This window comes from Bubalus bubalis, chromosome 24 (assembly GCF_019923935.1).
Source record: "Bubalus bubalis isolate 160015118507 breed Murrah chromosome 24, NDDB_SH_1, whole genome shotgun sequence".
Classification (NCBI taxonomy): domain Eukaryota; kingdom Metazoa; phylum Chordata; class Mammalia; order Artiodactyla; family Bovidae; genus Bubalus; species Bubalus bubalis.
In genome coordinates, this window is record NC_059180.1 from 18,704,956 (window position 1) to 18,727,456 (window position 22,501).

The following is a 22,501-nucleotide window of genomic DNA, read 5'->3' on the forward strand; positions in this document are numbered from 1 at the left end:
AGAGAAGGAAGTCTTCAGTGAGACTCAAGGACAAAAGATCCCCAAGTCTCAACACCCCAAATTGGCAATTATGCTTCTCAGGCTTCACAATTCTATTTATGAACATAAATCCTCACCTTATCTCGAGGAAACATACTGCAATGTCAACTTGATTTTCAAAGACCTTTATAGTCGCCACAACTTTGATATATACATTTTATTGTGGCACCATTTGCACTGCTAAAGTTAAGGTTGAGTCAGCACTTCTAGAAGGAAATCCATGTTCTGGGGATTTATAACTCAGCCATAAACACTTAGCTTTGGCTCTGGTGATAAAGAAAACAAAATCTGCCCCAATGTGCAAAGATGTGTAAGTGAACCCAATGAATTCAAGGAGAAACCATGGATGCCCCTTTTTGGAGGTCTAATTCTAAATCAATATGAAGGAGAAAATATCATTAATGAGGAATATAAGCTTCTTCCATTTCTAAAAAAGCAGAATCCAGTACATATGTGTGCTCAATTATGTGGACACCCTAACTCCTAATTAGTTATAGCCCTTTCACCCCACACCCAGGTGGTCACCATATCCTAGTGGGTCTATCTGTGAATCAGCTGGAAATCTTGCTGGCATGCAAGCCTCAGTTTGAGCCTGAAAGTATGTACTTCAGGGTTTTTTTTTTGGTTGAGTGGCATCTTAGTTCTTAGTTCTCTGACCAGGGATCAAACCAGTGCCCTCTGCAGTAGAAGCACAGAGTCTTAACCAGTGGACCACCTGGGAAGTCCTGAGTGCATTTCTAACAAGATCCCAGGCCTTTTAGATGTTGCTGCCCCAAGGACCAGTCTTAGTGAAGACCAGTATTAGAGCCTCCAATCTGTCCTTGGGCTTCGCAGGTGGTGCTAGTGCTAAAGAACCCACCTTCCAATGCAGGAGACCTTAGAGATGCGAGTTCGATCCCTGGATTGGGAAGATGTCCTGGAGGAGGGCATGACAACCCACTCTAGTATTCTTGCCCAGAGGATCCCATGGACAGAGGAGCCCCATGGGCAGGCTTATAGTCCATAAGGTCACAAAGGATTGGACATGACTGACACTACTTAACAATATGTCCCCACCTTTGCACTACCCCCTTCCTTAATGCAGACCCTTCTCATTTCACATCCGGTCCATTTAACACCTGTCGCTCTATCTACTTTTCTGCAGCCCCATCTGCCTTCATTTTATTTCATCCTTCCTTATGCCACCAAGGAAGTTTTAGAGGAAAAACCAAAATCATATCACTTCCCAGCTTAAAACATTTTATCAGTCCACATTACCTTCCCAACATTATTAGGCCAGAATTTCTTAGCCATCCCCAGCCACACTCCCCATCTCCCCCACAGAGAGGGTGATTCATTCTTTTCGTGGTCCTACCACTTCCCACACTCTGCCATTAAATCTGTCAGAGTTTCTAATTATTGACCCATGTATCTGTCAACCTCGACTGACTGCGAGGTCTCAAAAGGCAGGAAGCACATTTTACTCAGCTCAGGGCCTGCCAGTCAATAGGAGTTCAATACGTGTTGGATGACAGGAAGAATTAATAAATTACGGGGTTTATAATAAGAGCTATCATTTATTGAGCACTGCCTGTTTACCAGGCACTGTGCAATAGGCTTTACATTTATTAAGCCATGGGCTTCCCTGGTGGCTCAGCAGTAAAGAATCCACCTGCCAATGTAGGAGATGCAGGTTTGATCCCCGAGTCAGGAAGATCCCCTGGAGGAGGGCATGGCAACCCATTCCAGTATTGTTGCCTGGGAAAGCCCATGGACAGAGGAGCCTGGAGGGCTACAGTCAATGGAGTCGGACACAACTTAGAGGCTAAACAACAGCAACAAATGCTTGGAAAAACCCTGAGAGTTAAATACAGTGCAGTCTACACTAGGCAGGAGAAGGCTGAGGCTCAGAGAAGCTACATAACCATCCCAAAGATGCACAGCTACTAAGGGCAAAACTGAATCCAAACTCACTTTGATTAAAATTCCAAAGTTCTTTTCCTTAATTGCCAAGCTATCATCAAGGACCGATGGCACAGACAAGTGAAGACAGGAATGAAGTCATGAATGACTTCCGTTATTCATTCTGTTTTCCTTGGGGATCTGTGAAGCCAAGCAACTTTCTTCTCTCCCACAAGTCAATGAAAGTACCCTGCTTGGATGGCCAAGTGCTTATATATAAGAACAAAAAAAAAAGGTGACTTATGCCTCTGGCTTACTGCTCTGACCTCTGGCAGCTCAAAATAAGATTTGATTTTTAGAAATCAAATGCCTCTACCTGTTATTTCAGCTCCTTGACACCAAGATGAAGGACATGAAGATGCTTGACCGATATTCTGGACCCAAGGATATTAAGAGAAGTGAATTCTTTACCTACACATATCACTAAGGTGTGAGAGGCCAGAAATACCATACATCATTCACTCACTCATCCATCCATACATCCATACATCCTTTCACTCACTTATCTTTCCATTCATTTCATTTTTTTCACTTATCTATTCTTTGATCCATCTTAATGTTGATTTTTTTTCATTCACTCAATATTGATCAAATCTTAGTGTGTTTTAAGAACTATTGAAGTCTGAATATATGGTAGGGCTGGAAGGGAGCTGTCAAAGGAATTTTCCTACAAAATTACCTCTTAACTGATACTTGAAAGATACATAAAAAGTATTCAGGCAAATAGGTGCAGGGATTAGAGTGTGTTACATATTGGATAAGGAAGGGATGAAAGTAGTTCTTGACATAAGTAACAACATGCGTACAAGCTGTGCATGGGGTTGGGGGAGTCCGGCATGCTTAAGGCATGGAAGGAGGTTTGGGATAGCTAAACAGAAATGAGAGTACAGAAGCACCAGGAGGAAGGGAGAACGATGAAATACAGAGATGTGGGGGGAAGAGTGCTCCGTCCTCTTCTTTGCTTCTAGTAATTAGAGGATGTCAGTAGCTCTGTGGATCTACAAGGGGTGCCCTGAGAAAGGACTATGTGAAGTTGGAGGGATTTGATATAACCATATTCATATGTACATCCATAGCCTTTGTTGTTGTTTTCATTGATTAGTCGTTAAGTCACGCCCGACTCTTTTGCAACCTCATGGACTATAGCCTGCCAGGCTCCTCTGTCCATGGAATTCTCCAGCCAAGAATACTGGAATGGGTTGCCATTCCCTTTTCCAGGGAATCTTCCTGACCCAGGGATTAAACCTGTGTCTTCTGCATCACATTGGCAGTTGGATTCTTTACCGTTGAGCCACCAGGGAAGCTCGTCCATATCCTTACAGATCAACAATTAAATGAAGAATCAGATGTGCATATAGCACTCATATATAGAAGTACAAATACACACCTATACACATGCATATCTATATCTGTGTTTGTCTATGTGTCTACCAATCATTTTTGTCTTTCTGTAAAGCAATTTCAGTTCTGACCCTAAGCCTTTATTATATATACAGGGTATAGCTGGGGGGTGGGGGGATATCCCAGGTTCTTCCTGATGCCTTTCCCTGACCAAGAGGTTCAAAGCCACAGTGCTGGAAGTTTGAGCGTAAGATGCTGATGACTCCAGTGATCTATCCAACCAGTGTGGCTGTTTTAGCACTGCCCTGCTGCCTCGGAGGTTCTCTGCTACTTCTGCAGCATACTCAGCACCTGAAATATTTTTAAAGCTGCCTGGGACCTCAGTTGCCTAGAAGTTCCATATCGACATTTTCCTGTGGAGTCTTATGGTCTCCCCTGTATGCATCCAGGAGGTGTGGCCTCCTCTTTTTGGCATCCAGAGACCTCTCTCTCTCTCTCTCACACCGCTTGGCACTTATTCTCCACCTAGATGGGCTGAAGGGAGTGACTCTCTTTCTGGGATGGTAAGGAGGAGGCCCACTCTCTCCCCTTAATGCTACTTCATATCCCAAATCCCTGCTTCAATTTCTGAACACAAAAGCCACAAAGAAAGTGTGGAGCAGGCAACACTGGTTTTCTTCCTATCAGATTCCCTCCCCTTTTAAGCAATGAGTACTGAGTTCAGTAGCTCATTTACTGGGGCAGGACCAAGAGAGAGAAGAAAGAAAAGGCAAGAGACTTGCAGAAAAAAGAAACGTAACTGAAAACCATATAAGCATAAACATGTGCTGTGGAGATGAATATAGCTCAAGCCACAGTGATAGAACCAGTAGGTAGTAGACATATGCATAAGATAAAAACAAAGTGAATATGCTTGTATTTCCCATCTTCTAATCCCTGTAGGCTAAACTCATTTTCCCAAATTCTAAGGAAGCTCCTGAATGGACTGACAGTTTAAGGGGGAGTTTTGTAATGGAAAAAATGACAGCAGGAGGCAGAGGACAAGAGAAGACTGAGGGCAGCAAGGGCAGAAGAATATTGCTAGCTGGTTTAGCAAGAGAGGTGCTGAATCAGCTCTTCTGTGTGAGACTAGGAAATAGAAGGGGAAAGAAATGAAAGGAAGGGAAAGGAAAGGAAAGCATGCTGCTGAACATTTCCTACCACACCTTGGAGCTGGAGGTGGGATACTGTGCTGCCAGCTCCCATGGGGTTGGTTAAGTTTCTGCAGATGCTGAGAGCTGCATTCAGATGACTGTCTGTGACCCTGGGACCCCATGGAGCCACAGTGAACATCCTGAGGGTGGAAATTGAGAAATGTGACTGAAACAGGAGAAAACGGTGCAGGGCACAGTCTTTAAAAGAATGACATCGCATCAGTTCAGTTCAGTTCAGTCGCTCAGTCGTGTCCAACTCTTTGCGACCCCATGAATCACAGCACACCAGGCCTCCCTGTCCATCACCAACTCCCAGAGTTCACTCAGACTCGTGTCCATCGAGTCGGTGATGCCATCCAGCCATCTCATCCTCTGTCGTCCCCTTCTCCTCCTGCCCCCAATCCCTCCCAGCATCAGCGTCTTTTCAAATGAGTCAACCCTTTGCATCAGGTGGCCAAAGTATTGGAGTTTCAGCCTCAGCATCAGCCCTTCCAATGAACACCCAGGACTGATCTCCTTTAGGATGGACTGGTTGGATCTCCTTGCAGTCCAAGGGACTCTCAAGAGTCTTCTCCAACACCACAGTTCAAAAGCATCAATTTTTTGGTGCTCAGATTTCTTCACAGACCAATTCTCATATCCATACATGACCACTGAAAAAAACCATAGCCTTGACTAGATGAACCTTTGTTGGCAAAGTTCTGAGCCGACCATCAAAGACCAAAAAGTGGGCAGTGGCCCAATTCCTGGACATACCCACCCCTTCCCCGAAATAGTTGGAATAATCCTCATGCTCATTAGCCTATGAAATAACCCAGTCCATAAAAACAAACCACCCCATATTTTGAGGCCACTCTCACCCTTCTGAAATGGCCCACACTGTCTGCGGAGTGTTTCCCTCTGAACAAATCCACTTTTTATCTATCACTTTGTCTCTCTGAATTCTTTCTGTGATGAGTCATCAAGAACCTGAGCTTCATTAAGTCTTGAAACCCGGTGTGTGATATTAGTTAAAAGACCCATGGGTTCAAGTTCCAATCTGAGTTACACGAGTTCCTGTTTAGGGACAGAGATGAACTCCAACTCAGGTTTTTTATCAGAATCCAGAAGGGGAGGAGGGAAAATAACTACTAGCCATGAAAGAATGAATGCATATGGGCTCAAAGAAGCAAAGAGACTCTCCTAACACCACAGAGGCACACACCCAGCTTGTTCACTCCAGGGATGAACCTTAGGGTCCCTGTACTGTCTTCTAAGGCGAATGGATCAGATTTCAACAGTAAGGTATCATAAGGTCCTCCCAGATGGCTCAGTGGTAAAGAATCTGCTTGCTAATCAGAAAATTCAGGTTTGATCCCCTGGTCAAAAAGATTTCCTGGAAAAGGAAATGGCAACCCATTCCAGTATTCTTACCTGGAGAATCCCATGAACAGAGGAGCCTGGCAGGCTACAGCCCACAGGGTTCCAAAAAAAGTCAGACACGATTTAGTGACTAAACAAAAACAAGAAGCAGGTATCATTCAGGTAACAGAGTAGGCAGAACAAAACATCCAGAGTTCCACAGGCTGCATCTTCAGTCTTCCTAAATCTGCCCTTCCTTTGGTAAGAGCTACATCCCAGTGTTGCTGTGTTACATTAGTCCATACACCTAACTCACTTAGTACATAAGAGGATCTGAATCGACCCTATCTGTCTCCCTTTACGGCCCCCCTAAAAGCTCAAGAATATACATTTTCATGAGTTCAAATAAATGAAGTTGGAAAAAATAAAAACAAAATACAGAAAAAACAACAGAGCCTCATCTTTTAAATCCTAATATAAACTCTAATAAAGTTGTGAAGTAAAATTGGCATAGAAACCAATTTCTGCAGATCTTCCTGCTGATAAGTTATTCATTCATTTATTCACTCATTTCACTTTGATCAACCACCAGAATTATACCATAGGGTGAAGGATGCTGGCTCTGGGAGCCAGACAAACACAGAATTTGAATAACTCGCAGCTGTTTTCATTGATAATAAAAGTAATAAACACTACCATGCTCCAAGCCCTATGTGAGTGAGGGGATTATAAAGATAAACACTCTGTATCTATCTTAGAATTGCTCAACATCCAGCCAGGGATGGAGATCAGTAAAGAAACTCTGTTAGAGATTTTTCAACTACATGTAATAGAACTTCTAGTTAATTGTGGCTAAAACCATGAGGACATTCCTAATTTATTTAACAATAAGATTGAAAGTAGGTAGCCCCATGGTTGGTCTGGTAGCCCTGTGATCTCCCAATCTGATGTGTATCTTTGCACTCCTGGCTTATTATTCCTATACATATTTCTATGTGCTCATCACAAGGCTGCCCCCAAAGGAGGCACCATGTTTGCCTACAAAACAGAAGGAGGAGGAAGGGAGCTTTCAGGTGGAACCTTCTCCCAGGCTTGCTTTAACCATCAAGAAGCAGATCATCTTTCCAGAAGGCATTCAACAGACTTGTCCTAAGATCTCATTAGATAGAACTGGGTCACAGGTCTTTCCCCTGTAGGTTCAAGGGAGGCTGAAAAGCTTGAGCTTTTCTGTTTCTAGAAGATGAGGTGATGATGTCTGTCGGGTTAGCCAACTAACAGTGTGCCTCTCTTAGAAACTTCCACCATGTTAGGACACTGAAATGAAGGGGGCACATTTAAACTAGCAATAGAGGAGAGATGGGCCGATTCTCCTTTGAGATCTGGGAAACACCTTAGAGAGGAGGCAATGCTGGAGAAACAGCTGGAGGAAATGTGTGGTGGTGGGCCAGCTGGAGTTGGAAGGGCTTCCTGGGACGGAGAACAGTGATGCAAAGGCAGAGATGAGAAAGAGTAAGAAATTTAAAAATTGTGCAACTGGAGTCACTAGAGGGAAAAACGATGCTGGGAGTGGAGAGAGACTTACACAGTCCAATAGAAGAAGCTCCCACTGAGCTTGAGCTTGTCACGCAGTACTTTTCAAAATGAGAGACCGCTTTAGAAGACAAGGAGATGATTTTTATTTTTTTTTATTTTTTTTTTAATTTTATTTTATTTTTAAATTTTACATAATTGTATTAGTTTTGGAAGAGAGAGGAACACAGTACTGAAGAGCACTGGTCTTATAAGGATATTCCCTTCATTGATATCTTGGTTTCACATCAAGGAGAAAGTCTTGGTTTGGGGGTTGCTGTATCTTTAACATTTAACTCTTGTTCACATCCCTTTGTAACACAAAGAATACAAGCCTCAGGCAGGGAATCTTGTCAACAGTCCCCAGTTAGGATCTAACAACTTTGTTTAGTTTTGCTTGCATGATATTTATTCTCTTGGTTACCTTCTCTGGATGGCAACTGACACTGCATTTGAATGACACCATGCATTTCTTTGATTTTGATCTATGCAAATTTGCTTTCAAAAGGGAGTTAATTTAGAGAAAAAACTTGAGTAACTCATGCCACAGGTTCTATACCATACGATAGATTCATGATTACTATCCACAGTGATATTTTTCTATTAGAAAACCATGAAGATGGTGGGCAAGCTGGGGAAGTTTGAAAAAATCTCACCCCAGCTCCCAGGGAGCCACGCATATTAATGCAGAAAGGGATGATCAGATCTGTTTTACAAAGACTTGCCGTGATGAGTATATGAGTTCATACATGCAAATAGCTTAGAATTGTGCCTGGCACATAAAATAAATATTAACTATTGGAGTCCTACCAGGACCACTAATATCATCATCAGTTGAAAGGCAAAATGAGTTCGAGGATGGATGACTGGACACAGAAGATGAATCAAGAGGTTATTAGCTTGATAGAAACTAAACAAAATCTGGGGTTTGCCAGGTGGCTCAGTGATAAAGAACCCACATGCCAAAGCAGGAGACACCGGTTCGATCCCTGGGTCAGGAAGATCCCCTGGAGGAGGAAATGGCAACCCACTCCAGTATTCTTGCTTGGGAAATCCTATGGACAGTGGAGCCTGGCGGGCTACAGTCCATGGGGTCGCAAAAGAGATACAACCTAGCAACGTAACAACAAAAACAAAATCTGGGGACTGTGGGGATGATGAGAAAGAGTGGACGTGTTTAGGAAGAAGAATCGGCAGTTCTTGGTGCAACGGAAGTCAGGGTGAATGTCCCCTTTCTCTCTGCTGAGGCTGAGGCTGCCTGAGACCCAGGCTCACTGTGGCACACCGCCTGGTCTCCCTGCAGACTGACTCAGATAAACACCAGGCACACAGGATGAAACTCCCGGAGCACATTCTGTCCCTAATGTGGTGCCTTGTCATCTTCAGAGTATCAGCTGTCACACATAGCGAGAGTTCTGCTGAAATGAGAAAGAAGGGAGGAAAAGGGAAAGAATCTGAACATAAACTAAAAAAAGATCCAAAACCTCGGTCTGAAGAACATATCATTGGCCACAGAGTCCTATTAACAAGACAGCCTCTCCAGGAACACACCTCATATCTTCCCCAGGCAGGAGGAAGGGGGAGGGAAGAAGCCTGGGCTTCCCTGGTGGCTCAGTGGTAAAGAATCTGCCTGCAATGCAGGAGAATCAGGAGAAGGTTTGATCCCTGGGTTGGGAAGATTCCCCAGAGGAGGAAATGGCAACCCATTTAAGTATTCCTGTCTGGGAAATCCCATGGACAGAGAAGCCTGGCGGGCGATAGTCCATGGGACTGCAGACTCAGACACGACTGAGCAAACACACACAGGCACACCTCTCCAGCAACCTGCCCCCACCTACCAACACCACAATCTCCATCTAATTCAGTCCTCATCAGAGCCCTGTAAAGAAAACAGCACAGAGGAATCACATAGATTGCCAGCACAATGTTGTCACACAATAACCAAAAGGTGACTCTGGGACATGAATCATGTTTGACCAGACTATGTTTTGCCCAAACTGTATCTATGGGCCAATATTTAAGAAAACCCAAAGAGTGAGCTCAAAATTCACAACTGAGGATTCAACAGTATATTAACCGAGAACTTCCAGATGTTCAAGCTGGTTTTAGAAAAGGCAGAGGAACCAGAGGTCAAATTGCCAACATCCACTGGATCATAGAAACAGCAAGAGAATTCCAGAAAAACATCTATTCTGCTTTATTGACTATGCCAAAGCCTTTGACTGAATAGACCACAACAAACTGTGGAAAATTCTTAAAGAGAGGGGAATACCAGACCACCTTACCTGCCTCCTGAGAACTCTGTATGCAACTCAAGAAGCAACAGTTTAGAACCAGACATGGAACATGGACTGGTTCCAAATTGGGAAAGGTGTACATCAAGGCTGTATATTGTCACCCTGCTTATTTAACTTATATGCAGAGTACATCATGTGAAATGCTGGGCTGGAGGAAGCACAAACTGGAATCAAGACTGCCAGGAGAAATATCAATAGCCTCAAATATGCAGTTGACAGCGCCCTTATGGCAGAAAGCAAAGAGAAACTAGAGAACCTTTTGATGAAAGTGAAAGAAAAGAGTGAAAAAGCTGGCTTAAAACTCAACACTCAAAAACTAAGATCATGGTATCTGGTCCCATCACTTCATGGCAAATAGATGGGGAAACAGTGACAGACTATTTTCTTGGGCTCCAAAATCACTGCAGATGGTGACTGCAGCCATGAAATTAAAAGATCCTCGCTCCTTGGAAGAAAAGCTAGGAGAAAGCTAGACAGCATATTAAAAAGCAGAAACATTATTTTGTCATCAAAGGTCTGTCCAGTCAAAGCTATGGTTTTTCCAGTAGTCATGTATGGATGTGAGAGTTGGACCATAAAGAAAACTGAGCACTAAAGAATTGATGTTTTTGAACTGTGGTGTTGGAACAGACTCTTGCGAGTCCCTTGAAAGGAGATCAAACCAATCAATCCTAAAGGAAATAAGTCCTGAATATTCATTGGAAGGTCTGATATTGAAGCTGAAGTTCCAATACTTTGGCCACCTGATGAAAGATTGACTCACTGGAAAAGACCCTGATGCTGGGAAAGACTGAAGGCAGGAGCAGAGGAGGACAGAGGATGAGATGGTTGGATGGCATCACCGACTCGATGGACATGAGTTTGAGCAAGCTCTGGGAGTTGGTGATCGGCAGAGAAGCCTGGCATGCTGCAGTCCATGGGGTCGCAAAGAACTGGACGTGACTGAGCAACTGAACCAAACTGAAAGAGTGAACAAAATGAGGGTGTGAAGGCTAATAGAACCCTGGAGCACTATTTTTAACCTGACTATGTTGACTCACCCAGGACTCTTCTCACTTCACTTTGCTCTAACCTAGTCTTAGCTTCTTTTAATATTTACATAGATAGCTGGGTGGCAGATTTAATAAGCAAAAGGGCCCTGGAATCAGATGACACTAGCTTCAATTCCAGGAGAATCTCTAAGCAGGGACTGAGATTCTGTTGGTCAGGGGTGGGGCTAAGAAGAGTTGGTGGCAAGGGACAGGGGGCGGGGCTGAGCCTAGCCCATCACTTCCTATTCTGTGAAATAAGTCACTTCATCACTCCCCAGGGCTGTTGATATTATATCTACTCCATCTCCCTTCCTTTCCCTTCCCTTTATCTCAGCCATTGCTATGGATGGAATGTTTACATGCATGCAAAGTCCCTTTCAGTCATGTCTAACTCTGGGCAACCCTATGGACTGTAGCCTGCCAGGCTCCTCTGTCCATGGGATTCTCCAGGCAAGAATACTGGAGTAGGTGGCCATGCCCTCCTCCAGGGGATCTTCCTAAACTAGGGATTAATCCATGTCTCTTGTATTTCCTGCATTGGCAGACAGGTTCTTTACCATTAGCACCACCTGGGAAGCCCAATAGAATGTCTGTGTCCCTCCAAATTCATATGTTAAATCCTCATCCCCAGTGTGATGGTGTTTGGAGGTGGGGTGTTTGGGAGGTGATTAGGTTGAGGGTGGGGCCCTCATGAATAGCATTAGTCCTTTACAAGAAGAGAAGCATGAGAGATGATCTCTTTCTGTCTCTTTGTCTCTCTGTCTTAAGAGGAGACAGCAAGAAGATGGTTGTGAGCAAACCAAAAAGAGAGTTCTCACCAGACGTTGAATCAGCCAGCACCTGATCTTGGACTCCTCAGGCTCCAGAACTGTGAGAAATAAATTTCTGTTGCTTAAGCCACCCAGTCTTAAGTTTGTAGTAGGCTGTTTGTAGCAACCTGAACAGACTAAAATAGCCACCATCCCAGCTGGGGTTTTCATCCTTCTCTAGTCCACTGCTTGCTCATCAGTCTCCTGTCACTGGTCCCTTGACCACCCTAGTCTCTGCCCATGCTCTACAAATTCATCAGAATGATCTTTCTAAAACACAACTCGATTATGTCACTGCCCATGATTGAAACTCTCAATCATTCCCCACTGCCCTCATATACCATGTCCAAACCTAAATTATCTGATCCTTGTCTACCAGCCAAGCTTAATATCTGGCCACTGCCCAGCTATTCTTCCTCCCAGTCATATTTGAACCCACATTACCCTGTTCTCTCAGGTCCTGCTGACTTTCTTTGTATACAATGTTCCCACTGCCCAGCACACATGCACGCACACACACACACACATGCCCTGCCTCCTTCATCCATCCTTCTTCTCACAGCCCCAGTCTCAGATACCTCCTAGAAGGATTTCCATTAGCATATACTCTTATTCTAAATTAAATTTTATTGGAGTATAGTTGCTTTACACTGCTATGTTAGTTTCTACTGTACAGGAAAGTTAATCAGGCATACATATACATATACCCCCTCTTTTTTGGATTTCCTTCCCATTTAGGTCACCACAGAGCACTTAGTAGAGTTCCCTGTGCTATACAGTAGGTTCTTATTAGTTCTTATTAGTTTTATTCAGAGTATCAGTAGTGTATATCATCAATTCCAATCTCCCAATTCCTCTTCCAATCCCACTTCCTTGCCATTACTGATTCTCTTCTCTGTCTCCCATCCTAGAGTCCAGGAGATGCATTTGCTCCTTTCTACAGCCCTACGGTCCAGTACCTGGCATGCAAAAGGTACTCAACAGATGCTTGCTGAGTAAATGTATGTCTATGAAACACAATGAAAGCCACACCAGAGGAAAACAAGATGGTATGGGAGAAATATTTCTACAACTTTGCTCCTGTTAATAAAAAAGAGGTCCATCCATGACCGGACATCACAAATGTTACAAAGAACCCAAAGACCCCCAGGACTATGTCTTCCTAGTAACTCCCATTCTGCTTTTTTTAAATTACTTTAATTGGAGGGTAATTACTTTACAATATTGTGATGGCTTTTGGCATACACCAACATGAATCGTCCATAGGTATACATGTGTTCCCTCCATCCTGAACCCCCTCCCCAACCCCATCCCTCCAGATTGTCAGAGCACTGGCCCTGGGTGCCCTGCTCCATGCATCGAACTTGCACTGGTCAGGTTGCTTTTTGTTCAACTGGTCTCCCCCATATTGATATTTATTGACTAGTGACTTCTTTGTTTAGAGCTGGAACAACTTCATTTGCATATCAGACTGTTTTATGTCAGGCTAAATCAGGTTTCAAGTAAGAAATGACTCCTGCGAAACTAGGAGTCCCCTCTCCATTAGGACATTCTCGAGGCTCGTGCCTCAAGAGCTCAGGGTTGCCCTGAGTTCATCTGAGAGGCCCCGAGAAAAAGCCATAAAAGTTTCCTAGCACCCTTTCACAGGCGCTCAGTAGTTGTTTAATGAGCAGATTGTTAAGAAGCTAATGGGAGAACGTGCAAATTGACTTAGCTGCTGTGATGCTTGACTTAAGTACAGTAATTGGAAAGTATTTTGCAAAAAAAAAGTCTCGAGGCATCAACCCAAGAATGTCCATCCTTGCCACTATATTCCCTACAGAAAACCTGATGACATCCCAAGGAAAGCATCCAGAATGGTAAAGAAACTGTGACCTAGGTAGAGAAAGGCATGAACTGTGGTTATTTAGGGCAGAAAAATAAATATTTGAGATGTTGCCATTCCCTTCAAAAGGGATACATGGAATGGAATTTGGGCTCACCCAACAGGCTTCAGAAGGTAGAACAAGTACTCATGCAGGTGAAAACTGCCCTAGTTTAAAATCTGGAAGAAATGCCTTGCCTTCAAGCAACTCCCTAGTGGCTACTCTGGTGAGTGATGGCAAGATACTCCCTGGATATCACTGAATTTGCTCAGAGATGGGATGCCTGCACCTCAGGAATTCCATGAGGGGCACAGAGGACGTCTATCACTTTTGCCTATCCAATACTCATCACCCCATTTGCTAAGTGTACCCACAATTTTCATTTAGGGAACTACCCTTTCATTCTTCATGGCTGGACCTCCAGAAGTGGGTATGGGATAATTCAAAATACCACATCATCATGGCCACAGTGATTGGCCCAATGAATTTTCATGTTACCCAAGGATGACCAATGAGATCCCTCCCTGGGACTTTGTCTGGAGGGTTTGCTAACTGGAAAGGATGTCAGCCTGAACCCAAGAATGTCTATCTTTGCCACTACATTCCCTACAAAGCAGGAACAGTGAGCTTTAAAAAGTTGAATAAGAATAAATATTTCTCCTACTTTAAAATCACCAATGGCTTCTCCTTACACTTAAAACCTAAACTCATGGCCACAATCCCTGAACCATCTGCCTCTCTCACTTGTGCTCACATGACTTTTCCCTTTGGTCACTAAGTCCCAGCCATAATAGCATCCTTTTAGCTCTTCAAACACAGCAAGGTCATCTCTGCCTCAAAGTCTTTGCAGGTGCTGTTCCTCTGCCTACAACACTTTTCCCTGCATCAGAACATAGCAGGCTCCCTCTCACTGCACGTGAGCCTTCTTACAGGTCACCAACTCAGAGAGATGCTCTGGGATCATTCTCTGCACTCTCACTCTCTATCACTGTATCCAGCTTTATGGCCTCCATTACACCATTCACTGGAATTATACACACATTTTCATTTGTCTACCGTAAGTCTCCTGCATACAAACTTTCAAGTTGGGAACTTTCAAAGATGTGAACGCAAGTTTGTATGTCCAATCACGTAAGTTAATTCTATTTGAGGAGGCATCGTTAGTTTTTGAGGCCCAGGACTCAAAGGTAGAATAGAACACAAAGGTTGCAGAAGCCATTCAGAATGCAAACTAGTGTTGCCGTATCATCTATATTGAGAAAAAAAGAGCTACTATCCAGACATCATTGGATTTTTTTTTTTTCAAGAGGGTAGATAGAATTGAATCCAGCAAGGAACCAGAACCTGTGCCATCAACCTCAGGCGAGAGGGAAATTGCAGCTTGCCCTCTGTCTCCTATTGCTGACGATCTTTCCGCTCTACTCTCTCCCACCTCCTCTCCCTCCTCCAGTCAGTAACTCTTCCTGCCTGTTCACTCGATGTCAGCCCCTGGATGCCAGTTGTACTGCACCACGATTCTTTTCAAGGTACTGTGCTGTAAGATTAAAAATGTTTTTCTCCATTTTTTGTGTGTTTGTTTTTTCACGTATTACTTGTGTGGAAAATCTTATAAACCTATTACAGGCCAGTACCACACGGCTGATTGTGTTAGTTGGGTACATAGGCTAACTTTGTTGAATTTACGAACAAATTGGCCTTACAAACATGCTCTCAGAATGGAACTTATTTGTATGTAGGGAACTTACTGTATTTATTTATATCTTTCCCCCATGGAGATAAAGTCCATGAGATCAAAGACTTTACCGTCTCATTCACTGCTGCACCCCCAACACCTAGAACATGCCTAGTGCAAATGAGCCACTAGAATTTGGTGAATGAAAGAATGAATGGATTTAGTCCAACTGAGAATAGGGACAAAAATTTTAAAATAATAAAAAAGATAAGAAACTTTGGAAAATAGTGAGACAAGATTCCTAACCACATCTTTGAACACATGGATCAAACCAAGGTTATCTTTACCTGTACTTGTCAGTTAAGCAAGCAAATAAATTCCTTTTTCAGCTTAAGCTGGCCTGAACTGGGTTTCTGTCACTTGCCACCCAAGAACTCTGACTTACATCCAGGGGGTACATTTAGCTAGTGGTGGAAGCTGATCAGCCAATCACTCTCTTCTGCTTCAACTCATATATTCCCCAAAACAGATTCGGACAAGTTTTGGGCACAATGGGTTTAGACCTGTTTCATCTGTCACCTGCTGATAATTTAACAGGGCTTAGACCCATGCCTTCTACCTGGATGTAAGATGAGACACTGAGGGGCTTACACTGAAAAGGGTGAAAAGAAGTGTGGTGGGGCCAGACATTTATTAGATGTGGCAGAACCAGACTGTGTATTCTTTGTGTGTCTGGGGCCAATCTCACTCCTATAGGGCCATTGGCCCCCATATCCTGCCTCCCCTTAAAAGAGAAACCCTATCTCAGTAACCCCAGTTCTGATCCAAAAAAGAAGCAGTTAATCAGCTCTAGTCCCACACTGTATGTCAGTATTAACACCTACTTCCTAACAGTCAGCCTGACACTTGTTTCTTGGTTTGAGTTTCTGAATGTTCCTGGCTGGTTCCCTAAGCCTGAGTTTCTGCCTTGGAAGCCTTCTTAGTGATGATAATAATAGTAAACACTTGCCTTTAGTTCACTACGTTCCAAGCTCTGTTCTGAGTACTTTTCTTGTTCTTAGTTCTTTTAACCTTCCCAACAATCCAATAAGACAGATATTGTTAGCAGTCCCGTTTCTCGGGAGCAGGGAAAGTTTAAATGACTTCCCCATCATCACACAGCTAGTAGGTGGTGGGGTCAGGGTATGAAGCCAGGCAGTCTGGCTCCAGAGCCTGGGCTATTAATATTCACACTGCAATACTTTGGTTATATTGTAAACACCTGTGGCAGATTAGATTCCAAAAGCATGACACTTTTCTGATAGTGTCGCTCTGACATCCCTCTCACAGCAGAGTTGGGCATGTGTTTCCTCCCCTTGAACCTACAGTATGTGACACTATGTGACTTTGCGTCTTGATAATAAAAACACCATGCACTTCTGCCTTGCTCTCATGGGACACTTAGTCTTAACCCCTAGCACCATGTTGGCTTTGGGAGCCTGAACTGCCCACATGGAGACACCACAGGGAGCTATCGCTTGTAGATGTTCTGCCTGACATCCCAGCTCTGGGCCCAGGTATAACCAGCATCATCACTAGACATGTAAGTGGAGATGCCTGCAGATGGTTCCTGCTGTGAGTCACTGAGTTATTCCCACCCTTGAGTCTTCTGAAATGAGGACCCAGACATCAAGGGGCAGAGATAAGCCCACCAAATTCCTGACTCACAGGACATGTGAGCCTAATAAAATAGTCATTGGATGTCCCTAGGTTTTGTCATGGTTTGTCACATAGCAGTAGTATTCAGGACATTACCTGCAACCACAACCTTGTATATACTGTCCCTAGAGCACCACCTCTGAACAGTATCTGGCTCAGTCCTTAATATCCAATGACAGGTTCATCATATTCTGCTAGCCCGATATGTCACCCCATCACTCCTTGTTGGACTTCCTGAGTGCCAACAGCCACTCTCAATTACCTCTCTTGTCTGTAGCCAGATCTTCATGACACCAAGCGTTACCAGCTAGACTGAACTTGCTCCTACTTCCTGACCTCTCCGAGCTTGTCCAGACATCTGTTTTCTGTCTCATTCCCTCTCTCATTCAGGCCCATCCATGTTCATATGACTCATTCATGGGTTAGAAATGAAGATAATCCAGTTTCTCCATTTGAGAGACGTAAAAACAGAGGCCCAGCAAAATAGTGGGGACCAATCAAGACGGCAGAGTAGGAAGATGGGGAGCTCACTGCCTCGCATGGACAGATCAGATAAAATCTACAATGTGGAACAATTGCCACTGAAAATGAACTGTAAACTAGCAGAACGACTCCTCTATAACCAAGTCTGCGAGAAAAATCCACACAGAATCCAGTAAGAAGGGAAGAGAAGCAATCAGGTCAGGGGAGGGCACTCAGAGGAAAAGGGAGATGACTGGGTACTTCCCTTCTGGGGTCTAGTAGGGGGAGATGGAGCCTCTTGCCTGGTTGGAGGACCACTGGGGCTAACAGGAAGGCTGTGGGAAGCCTGGACTCCACTTGAGAAGCGTGTGCACTCATCTGCCCCAAGCAGAGCTGCGAGGGCAAACCAAAACCTCACAACCAGTTGACTCGTTTCCCACAACTGCCTGGACCCATGCGGCAGCCAGAACCAAGGAAAACCTTCAGCCCCACAACAGTGCAACACTGGATCTGGGATGACCAATCAGGAAGGAGACTCAACTATGGACACAGAGGTGACCTGGTCCTGGGGCAGAGCCTGGGTGGGACACGGACTTACTCACACAGGGCATCAGAAGCAGCCCAGTTCTCTGATGTCAGCTGCTCTGCCATAGCTCATGCCCGATACACATCGAGGGGCAGTGCGGGTCCCACCTGCCCTGCAGTGTGGCTCCACAACACAGTAGGAGAGGCAGAAGCTGTGGGGGCTGATTGGCTGTGAGGGACAAAGAGAATTTGGACTTGGGGCTACATCTGAGCAGAGCAAGGGATGCAAGGAGTCAGCTCAGACCTCTGTCTGCGGCTGACACAAGCTGAGAGCTGACATAGCTCCTTACCCCCACCCTGCTTTTATGCTCCCTCTCTCTGGAACAAGGATCCCAGTGCTGGGAGAGGAGAAAATACACACTTAAGGAGAACTGAGTCACCTTGGGCAGAGAGGGGAAGACACACACTTAAGGGGAACAGAGTCACCTTGGGCCCAACCCTCAAATCTTGTGCTCTAGCAACTTGAGATAAGACCCCACCCTGATAAGGTGCTAACAGCCACTGAGCAGAGGGGAAACCCGGTCTCATACCCAACTCCAGTTCTAGCCTCTCCTTCTCCAACCTCACCCCACCAGAAGTGAGAGCTGCCAGCAAACTCTGGGGAAAGACATGACTTGTGTCCACATCAAATCCAGATTTCTCACCAAAAGCACTGGGAATACAGTATGTATGGGGATGCTGTCACACAAGAACACCCTTTCAAGACAGTACTAGGTAACTGCTTCACCTAAATTCATGTGTGCTCAGTCGCTCAGTTGTGTCTGACTCTTTGTGACCCCATGGACTGTGGCCTGCCAGGTTCCTCTGTGCATGAAATTTTCCAGGTAAGAATACTGGAGCAGATTGCCACTTCCTAATTAGAGGCAGAGTTAAGCAAAATGAGAAGGTAGAGGAATTGGTCTCAATTAAAAGAGCAAGAGAAAATTCCTGGAAAAATAAATAATGAAACAGAAATCAATAATTTATCAAATAAAGAATTCCAAACATTCATAATAAGAATGTTACCTGAACTAGGGAAAAGAATAGATGAATAAAGTGAATTTTTTAACAAGGAACTAGAAAATATAAAAATGCCCCAGAAATGAAGAATTCAATAACCAAAATAAAAATAAAACACTAGAAGGACTGAATAGCAGACTAAGTGATACAGAAGAACACAAAAGTGATCTGGAAGATAGAATAATGGAAATCACCCAATTGGAATAGCAAAAAGGAAAACAAATTTCAAAAAAGTGAGAACAGTTTAAGAGATCTCTGGAATAATAATAAGCATGCCAACATTCACATTATAGGAGTCCCAGAAGGAGAAGAGAAGGGGATCAAAATGATTTGAGGAAATTAGGGCTGGAAAATTCCCAAACCTGAAGAAGGAGACAGATATTCAGGTACAGGAAGGACACAGAGTCACAAAAAGATGAAACCAAACAGACCCACATCAAGACACATCATAATTAAAATAGCAGAAGACAGATAATTCTAAAGACAGTTAAGAGAAAAACAAAGAGTTTTTCTCTCTCCTCCTTCATATGCAAGGGAATCCCCCAAAACGCTATCAGCTGATATTTTTGCAGAAACTTTACAGTCCAGAAGGGGTATATTTAAAGTGCTGAAGGGATAAAACCTGCAACTTAGGATACTTGGTCCAACAAGAATATAGTTTAGAGTTGAAGGAAAGAGAAAGAACTTCCCAGACAAGCAAAAACTAATTCAGAAATATTAAATCTATTCTAAAATAACTGTTAAAGGGGTTTTTTTTAAGTGGAAAAGAAGCAAAAATCCATAGGAAGGGGAAAACCCCACTAGGAAGGACAAATATGTAGTAATCAACCATTTAAACAAGGCAATAAGAAGATTAAAATAAAAAAATTCTAATAGCAATTATAAATACAATAAACAGTTAAGGGATAACATGAAGATATAAAATATAACATTAAAAAATGTGAAGGAGGGGAGTAAAAGTGTAGAGATTTTAGAATGTGTTTGAACTTAAACTGCTGTCAGTTTAAAATAAGATGATATAGGTCAACATACATGAACTTCAATGGTAACCACAAATCAATAAACTACAGTAGACAAAAAAAAAAAAAAAAAAAAAAACAGACAAGCATACTACAAAAGAAAATAATCAAAATGCAAGGGAAGAAATGAAAAGAAGAAATGAACAGCGAGGAACTACAAAAACAACAGGAAAACAAGTAATAAAATGAGAGTATGTACATACTTATCAATAACTATTTTAAATATCAATGGACTAAATGCTCCAATCAAAAGACATAGAGTGGCAGATTGTATAAAATAATCCTAAAATCCATAACCACAAAAGACCCTGAATTGACAAAGCAATTTTGAGAAAAAAGAACAAAGCTAGAGATATCATTCTCTCAGACTTCAGACTATATTACAAAGCTACAGTAATCAAAACAGATAGTACTGGCACAAAAACAGACATATAGACCAATGGGACAGAACAGAAAGATGAGAAATAAACCCATACACCTATGGTCAATTAATCTATGACAAAAGAAGCAAGAATATACAATGGAAAAAAAGTCTCTTCAAAAATGGGGCTTGGAAAACTGGACAGCTACATGTAAAACATAATGAGATTAGAACATTTCTTCACAGCATATACAAAAACAAACTCAAAATGGATTGAAGACCTAAAACTATTAAACTCCTCTAAGAGAACATAGGTAGAACATTCTTTGGCACAAATCCTAGCAATATTTTTTGGCTTTGTTCTCCTAAAGCAAAAGAAATAAAAACAAAATGTGGAACCTAATTTAAAAGATTTTGCACAGCAAAAGAAATCAACAAAAGAAAAAGCCAACCTATAGAATAGAAGAAAATATTTGCAAATGATAAGATTGACAAGAGGTTAATATCCAAAATATGTAAACAGATCATGCAACTCAATATTAAAAAAAAAACAAACAATGCAATCAAAAAAAATGGGCAGAAGATCTGAATAAACATTTTTCCAAAGAAGACATACAGGCAGATAACAGGTACATGAAAAGATGCTCAACACCACCAATTATTAGAGAAATGTAAATCAAAATGAGATACCATCTCACACCTGTCAGAATGGCTATCATTAAAAAGAATATAAATAACAAATGTTGGCAAGGATGTCAGAAATGAAAACCTTATACATTGTTCATGGGAATGTAAATGGGTGCAGAACTAGGGAAAAAATTATGGAAGTTGCTCAAAAGAATAAAAATGGAACTACTAATATGATCCAGAAATTCCTCTCCGAGTTTATATATGGAAAAAACAAAACCACCAATTAAAAAAGATACATGTATTCCAATGGCCAAAGCGGCACTACTTACAGTAGCCAAGACATGGAAACAACTAAATGTCCATCAACAGACAGATGAATGAAGAAGATGTTGTTATATATAGACAGTGAAATATTATTCAGCCATAATAAAGAATGAAATTCTGCCATTTGCAGCAGGGTGGATAAACCTGCAGGATATTAATGAAATAAGTCAGATATAGAAAGATAAACACTATACATCATTTATATGTGGAATCTAAAAAAAAATAAAACACATGAATGCATACAGCAAAACAGAAATGAATTGACACAGAAAACAAACTAGTGGTTACCAGTGGGGAGAGGAAAGTGGGAGAAGACAGGTATGGGATTAAGAGATACAAACTACTATGTATAAAAGAGATAGACAACAGGATATATTAAATATTATACAGCACAGGGAATTAGAGCCTTTATTTTATAATAACTTTTAACGGAGCTGCTGCTGCTGCTGCTAAGTCGCTTCAGTCGTGTCCGACTCTGTGGGACCCCATAGATGGCAGCCCACCAGGCTCCCCTGTCCCTGGGATTCTCCAGGCAAGAGACCTGGAGTGGGTTGCCATTTCCTTCTCCAACGCATGAAAGTGAAAAGTGAAAGTGAAGACGCTCAGTCGTGTCCCACTCTTCGAGACCCCATAGACTGCAGCCTTCCAGGCTCCTCCATCCATGGGATTTTCCAGGCAAGAGTACTGGAGTGGGTTGCCATTTCCTTCTCCAATGCATAAAAGTGAAAAGTGAAAGTGAAGACGCTCAGTCGTGTCCGACTCTTCGCGACCCCATAGACTGCAGCCTTCCAGGCTCCTCCATCCATGGGATTTTCCAGGCAAGAGTACTGGAGTGGGTTGCCATTTCCTTCTCCAATGCATAAAAGTGAAAAGTGAAAGTGAAGACGCTCAGTCGTGTCCCACTCTTCGAGACCCCATAGACTGCAGCCTTCCAGGCTCCTCCATCCATGGGATTTTCCAGGCAAGAGTACTGGAGTGGGTTGCCATTTCCTTCTCCAATGCATAAAAGTGAAAAGTGAAAGTGAAGTCGCTCAGTCGTGTCCGACTCTTAGCGACCCCATGGACTGCAGCCCACCAGGCTCCTCCATCCATGGGATTTTCCAGGCAAGAGTACTGGAGTGGGTCGCCAGTGCCTTCTCCGTTTAACGGAGCGTTGTCTTTAAATGTTGAATTACTACGTTGTGCACCTGAAACTAATATGATATTGTAGATCAACTATACCTCAATAAAATAAATACTCCTGGGACTTCCCCGGTGGCCCAGTGGCTAAGACTCCACACTTCCCATGCAAGGGCCTGAGTTGGATCCCTGATTAGGGAACTAGA

At 43.0% G+C, this 22,501-nt stretch overlaps 1 protein-coding gene across 1 annotated transcript in view; it reads right to left on the reverse strand.

Annotated features, from left to right (window-relative positions):
- Nucleotides 1-22,501, reverse strand: part of HS3ST4 (heparan sulfate-glucosamine 3-sulfotransferase 4) — a 497,559-nt gene that overhangs the window by 234,769 nt on the left and 240,289 nt on the right. The window lies entirely within an intron of this gene.